Source organism: Sphaerodactylus townsendi, linkage group LG02 (genome assembly GCF_021028975.2).
Source record: "Sphaerodactylus townsendi isolate TG3544 linkage group LG02, MPM_Stown_v2.3, whole genome shotgun sequence".
NCBI lineage: Eukaryota > Metazoa > Chordata > Lepidosauria > Squamata > Sphaerodactylidae > Sphaerodactylus > Sphaerodactylus townsendi.
In genome coordinates this window covers 83,293,616-83,300,545 of record NC_059426.1, presented here as the reverse complement: position 1 = coordinate 83,300,545, position 6,930 = coordinate 83,293,616, and positions in this window count along the sequence as shown.

Genomic DNA, 6,930 nt, shown 5'->3' with positions numbered 1-6,930 from the left:
GCGGAGTGGGGCTGAGTAAACCTAACGTGAGTCGGGGAGAGGCGTTGTCAAGCCCCCCACCCGCGAAGACCATGAGGCGACTGGAGGCGGTTTTCTTCCTTCTCGTGTTATGCTTTAGCAAGGTAAGGCGCTTGGAGGGTGGCTGGAGGAGGGGCTGCTGCTGGCAAGGGTGGGGGGCTGTGAGGGGCATTTACAGCCCATCAAGGTCTGGTTGATTCTGCCTTGCACCCGAGCGTCTTGCTGTGCTCACCTATGCAGCCCCGCTCCCAACGTCGAGTAACCGGTTTCTTCTTTTCGTGGAAACACAGCCGCTTTGCAGCTTCCTTATTCCTCCCCCTCCCCCCGGGTTTTAAGGAAAGGAAAGTCCATGATAAGCTGATCCGGAAAGGTGTTTGGGGCGGACGTGGCTGAGAGTCCTTGAGGAGTGCTTTGGGTCATGAATTGAACACGTCTTTCCCCATCGTTAGGCGCGCCTAACTTTGACGAGGCTCTTTGGTGTATGGGAATTCTTTACACCATAGAACATTAAATACTCCTGTAGGGCATATAATATTAGTGTGCGCCATGGAGTTCACTTTAGAGATGACAGAAATGTTTTTTAAAAAATGAGTTTGAGGCTGTGTATACTTCTCTAGGAGATAAGGCTTAGTCCCAACCAAAAAAGCAGAATAAGATGGTAGAATGCTATGACAGTAGAATGGGTTGTGCCACTTTTCCAGAGCAGTAAGAAATCACATTGTTTATACTCTGTAAAAGCTCCTTGCCCATAGAGAGTAAGTACAGAAGGTCATCAGCTGGGCAAGAATGCTTTTCTCCTTGCTGTACTCGGTTTCTTTTTTGAAATGAAATTATTGTTTTGTTCATCATGGTGGCAAGACCGGCATCCATCTCCAGAGTTCCAGTGATGTATTCCTATTCTAACATCTCATTCCCATGTATAGATAGGTCAGGTCTGAGTCCCACAGAAGTCAGTGGGATTCATATTTGAATAAGCACGCACTGCTAGTGTGTGTAACTGGGCCTGCGTATAAAAATCACTGTGATGCCAGTTAATTAATGTTCTCATTAATCACATTTGTCTTCTCAGAGGAGAAAGAATAGCAAAGTGGTAGGTTTCCTGACTCTTTTGAAGTGTGTTGGTGCTTATGCTCAGCCACATAGCTGTTTTTATGGTGTGATATTATTTATTCCAGTTATGTTTGCAATCCAGGGTGGGTAAACAGTGCAAGGAAAGATTTCCCCTTTATATGATTGGGGAAGAAACAAGGATTGGGCAGAGGATGGACAAGCAGACAATGAGCATCCCATGAATTAAGAAGGAGCACAATGAATAATGGTTTGATTTGGTCCAGGCTAGCCTGATCTTGTCAGATTGCAGAAGCTAAGAAGGGTCGGCACTAGGTAGTGCATGGATGGGAATACCGGGGTCATTATGCAGAGGCAGGCAATGGCAAACCACCTCTGTTTGTCTCTTACTTTGAAAACCCTACTGGGTTGCCATAAGTCAGCTGTGACTTGATGGCACCTCACGCACATGCACAAACATAATGAATAGTGTGATACTGTGGCATTTGTATTGTGGCAGGGTGATGTGTGTTAGTGTCCATAAGTAAAGAAACTGAATTTGATGTAAGGGCCAAAATAGGCATGATAGCATCATTTTGACTGCTACAAGGATGCCACCACCATTTTAAAGTTATTTAAAAACACCTTAAGGACACAATGCTGATTAGGCTGGTAGCATGACTCTCTTGACCCTGCACTGTTTCAAGTTCAAATATCTGGTGGTAGGGATGCAGCCATATTGGCACTTAACAAGGTGGTGGTGGTGGGGCCAACAAAAAAACCTCAGTCTTCTGCACTGCTGGCCTGATCAGGTTCTCACATCATTTTTACATGATTTTAAAATGGTGGCATCATCCTTGTGGCAACCACAAGGACATGATCATATTCCAGTTTGCCTCAAGGGGTGTATTAGTTCACTAGTTCAAGAGTGATTCTGTAAAAACAGTGGGAAAGGGAAACAGGGTCTTCTGATGCATGTTTAGGTTTATTTAAAGATTTGTACATAGTTGGTGCATTTAGTCTGTATCGCATCTTTATTCCACTCACTATAATGTATTACTTCCCAGTTGTGACAACATGAAGTGCACAATAAAGAATGTGGAAGTGCTGTGTGGTGTGTACAGGACATGTGGGTATGAAGTTCAATCGTACAGGCACCAATAATCCAAGGATCAGTTTTACTTATTGCCAGTACTTCTGTCTTTGCTGGCTATTCTTGAACATGATACACATTGCCTGCTCACCAGAAAATAATAGCACTAGAAAGGGAAATCACTTCCCTCACTTCTCTCACCATCTCCTATTTTCAGCAGATTGGGTACCTTCTACAGAAAAGAAAGTTGCTAGATCAGGTTTTAGTTATTACATGAAATTTTGGTCAAAGGTGATGCTTCCTGTCACTATTTGACAATATGAATGTTTCAGTGGTAGCATGTGTCAGTGGTAGACTTGTTAGCATGTCACAGCTGATCTATGGTGACCCTATATGATTTTCAAGGCAAGAAACTTATAGAGGTGGTTTGCCATTGTCTTTGTGGTATAGCGGTTAAGAGCTGTGGATTCTAATCTGGAGAACTGGGCTTGATTCCCCACTACTCCACATGAGTGGCAAACTCTTATCTGGTGAATTGAATTTGTTTCCCCACCCCTACACATGAAGCCTGCTGGGTGACCTTGGGCTAGTCACAGTTCTTTGGAATTCTCTCAGTTCCACCTACCTCACAAGGTGTTTGTGGTGTGAAAAGGAAGGGGGGGAAAGTTTGTAAGTTGCCTTGAGTCTCCTTATAGGAGAGAAAGGTGGTGAATAAATTCAAACTGTTCTTCCTCTGCGTAACATTCCTGGAATTCCTTGGTGATCTCCCATCTAGATCCTTACCTGGGCTGATACTGCTTTGTTGATGAGATTTGATGAGATTGGACAAGCCTGGACCATCTAGGTGAGGGTGGTGGTATAGTACCACTCAAGAAAGGTAAAACTTACCATGTTTAGAATCATAGTATTGGAAAGGACCATACAGGTCATCTCGTTTAACTGCCTGCTCAATGCAGTATCAGCCTAAATCATCTTTGACAAATATTCATCCAAAAACTGCTTGAAAACTGACAGTCAGGGTGAACTCACCACCTCCCTAGTAGCCAGTTCCACTGTTGAATAATTTTTACTGTAATGTTTTTGTTAATATCCGGCTGGTACCTTTCGGCATATAATTTAAACCCACTGTAACAAATCCTATCCTCTGCTGCCAACAGCAACAGCTCCCTGCTCTCCTCTCCTTCAAATACTTAGAGAGAGCAATCATGTCTTCCCTCAACCTCTTCTTCTCCAAACTGAGCATTTCCAAGCCCCTCAGCCTTTCCTCATAGGGCTAGGTCTTGGTTTGCAACAGTACATTTTCTGACCTAGCTATGGCCGTTTCTGCATGGCCCCCCAGGCGCCCCCATGCCGGCAAGAATTCTGCCGGCGTGAGGGCGGAGGCCGTTCACACGCAAGCGTGCGGGCGGCCTCAGGAGAGGCAGGCGGACAACAGGCGGCAAACCGCGCATGGAGCATTTCTGACTCTTTTCCTTATTCATTTTGTCCCGTCATGCGACCTGCTGGCCTCCGGCCCCGCCCATGCGCTGTTTTCTCCGGCCTCCAGGGGTTGAGGAGGACAGTGAGGGAGGGCTTGGAGGCCAGCAGGCCACGACTGGACAAAGAGTGGGAAGGGAAAGGAAACTTGGCACGGCGGTGCTGTTTGCAATCACCGGGAAGACACTGTTCCCTCAAAACAACCGCTTAAAGGGTTAGCGCTTTTTCAGGGCGCTCTGGACGCCGCCCCTGAGGGGAAGGGTAGCCGAGGTCGAAACGCTGCTGTATTTCAGCAGCTTATCTGAACGGGCGGCCACTGGGCGCTATCACTTCAGGCCGTCAAGCTTTTACCCCACATCGCGGGAGGCCTTATATTTGTGACAAAATAAAGAATGAATGAAATGAAAATAAATGAAACTTTCAGATACTCTTTATTAACTGATCAGCACTATGAGGCATAAGCAACCTTGTTACCCAAAATGTAACAAGTAATGGAACAAAGCTGATATAATAATAGATATAATTATGAACCACATCTTTAGGGTTTTAGTGTATCTTCTGTTGTTGCTTTCTGTCTCTTAAAATGTTTGTAGATCTAATATGGATGGGTTAGGCATTCTTCCTATTCCCATTTCCCCAGTAAACATGTATGTTTGGGAACACTTGAGTAGCAAGGTGGGAAATGTGCATCTTTACTAGGAAGTGGATCAGTTTATTCTGTGTTGTCCTTTCAAATATATGACAATATTAATAGTATCTAAGAATCTGAATTGAGGCTGATGTAGTATTAAAATAACTGTTTATAATATTGCTTCTCAATATACAGTCCATAGTCCTCATTATGTCTGCCAAAATCTTCCAGCCTTTACGCCATTCCTGAAACTTTTGCTATCTGCTCTTGTTGCTATTGGCCACTTGGTATCTTTCTCTGGCTGTTATTGGTGGCTACTTATAGCATAATTCCAACTACCTTGTTTTCTTATAAAACTGGGGAACTGCTGGTCATTTCATTAGTAGCAAGAGGAGTTTGAAAAATTATTGTATTTTCACTCTACTCTTTCCCCCACTCTGTCATGGAAGCTTGCAGTCAGTCACAAACTGTCAGCCTCAACTCTGGCAAGTATTTGGATGGGAAACCCCCAAGGAATATAAGGGTCATGATATAGAGGCGGGCAGTGGCAAACTACCTCTGAATGTCCATTGCCTTTTAAAACCCCATGGGGTCACCATAAATCAGCTGTGACTTGATGGCAATATATGTGTGTGTAGATTTGGATACAAACTTTAAAATGTATTTAGAACCATTAACAACTAGTCTAAACTAATACAACATATACGGCAGGGGTGGGCAATTATTTTTTCCATGGGGCCGCATAAGAAACAGAAAATATTGTGGAGGGCCGGGCCAGTTGGTTTTGAAAGCCCCGCAGAAGCCGGGCAGCCAAGGCAACCGGCTTCAAGTGGGCTTTCAAAGACACCTCACGCCTAGTAAGCGTATGCTGATGAAAGCTCCCCGAAGCAGTCGCAGCCAAGGCAAACTTCAGCTTCTCTGCGGGCTTTCAAAGGCTCTCACTCTAGCAGAGGTGCATCTATGCAAACTGGAGCCCCGGGACAAACCTGAATTTACCCTCCCGTGATGTGGGCGGCCACCCTTCCCCACCACACGCACCAAACAATGATTTTGCACCACTGCACAAAACACCCCCCACCCCCCAGCGAAAACATACATGGCTCTCTCCCAAACAACTCCTCTTTTCCTAATGTTTGATCCTTACACCAACCCTGTGAGGGTAGGTTTAGCCTGAGAAACAGCTACGAGGGTAGTCCTGAGAAAACAGTCCCAAGCCAGTTCAAGGGAAAATTAACTTTTAAGCATGTGAAATCTCTTCAAATCACCTCCCCATCAGAAGATTTACCAAACAAATGTCAGCAATATCTCTCACAGATCACCCCCCACCCCAGCAAACACATACATGGCTCTCTCCCCCACCAACTCTCTTTTCCTAATTTTTGTCCTTACACCAACTCCTAGAGGTAGGCTGGCCTTGAGAAACAGCTCCAAGCGCCAGTGCAAGGGGAAATTAACTCTTAAGCATCTCAATCTCTCACAAACCACCCCCATCTGAAGGTTTACTGGGAAACAAATGCTGCCAGCATCATCATCAGTTCTGTTGCTGGCGGGGATCCAGCTCAGCTTCCCCTTCTCCTGTGTCTATCGGAGCCAGATCTCTGCAGTGAAAGGCTTGTGAGTAAGGGAGAATAAGGCACACTGGGTCAGAGGGAGGGAGCGGAGATTTCCAGTCCTGCTACCTGGAGCATCAAGGGATTTCTCCCCTGCCCCCTGGACACTCCAGGCCACCGTACAGAGTGGGTGGGGCTACAACAGGCACTGGCAACAGTCGCTGCCTCAGTGCTGGGCTTGCTAAGGCCTACTGAATCAGCTTGTGTGCAGGGACGTTTTTGGTGCCCCCCCACGTGACCAAAATGGATGCGCCCGGGGACAAGAGGTACTGTCCCTAGGCAAAAACGCCTGTGCTCCCCAGCAAGGCAGGGGGGCCGGTCAGGGTCATCTGGCGGGCCGGATACGGCCCGCGGGCCGTATAATGCCCAGGTCTGATATACGGTATATTCAAATGGAGTATCCTCACTGGAGTATCCTTGCTTTGGGAGCTCAAGTTTGGATTGGTCTGTTTAAAAATTTAGAGCAGTGCTCCTCCATTAATTTCAGTGTCTTTACCTTTGATTCAGGCTACTGATGTGGTCAAAATATTTGTTTCCTTCTATGGAAAGACTTCCTAATACTTTAAGATTGTGTGTATGTATTTCTTGGTGAAATTGCATTCCTCTCCTAGAAGTTGTTTATGCTTGTACTGTGACTTAAGCTTGACGAAGACAGCAAAAATATTCTTTTAATATATTAAGTTAGGTTGCTCTTGGTTAATTAGTAACAAAGAGCTCTTATCATGGCTGTCATTAAATCTCTTTTACTTCCCTAGTGCTTGAAGAGACATATCACATGTTTTGCTATGTACAATGAACAACTGAGATTGCTGGATAGGAATGGGGTACACAAAGTTATGGTCTCAAAAAAGAATGTGGATAATAACATCCCTTCCAGCTACTGTTGCCTGGTGTTTGCCACAAGGCAGTTTTCTAAATTGTAAACCATTAATTGCCAAAAATGAATAGTCTTTCATTGAAAGCCTGTGGCTGCAGTCCTAGGGAAATCTCCTAGGTATAAGCCCTCCTGAATAGAATTGGACTTACTTACTTCTGAGTAGACTTGCCTTGGGTGG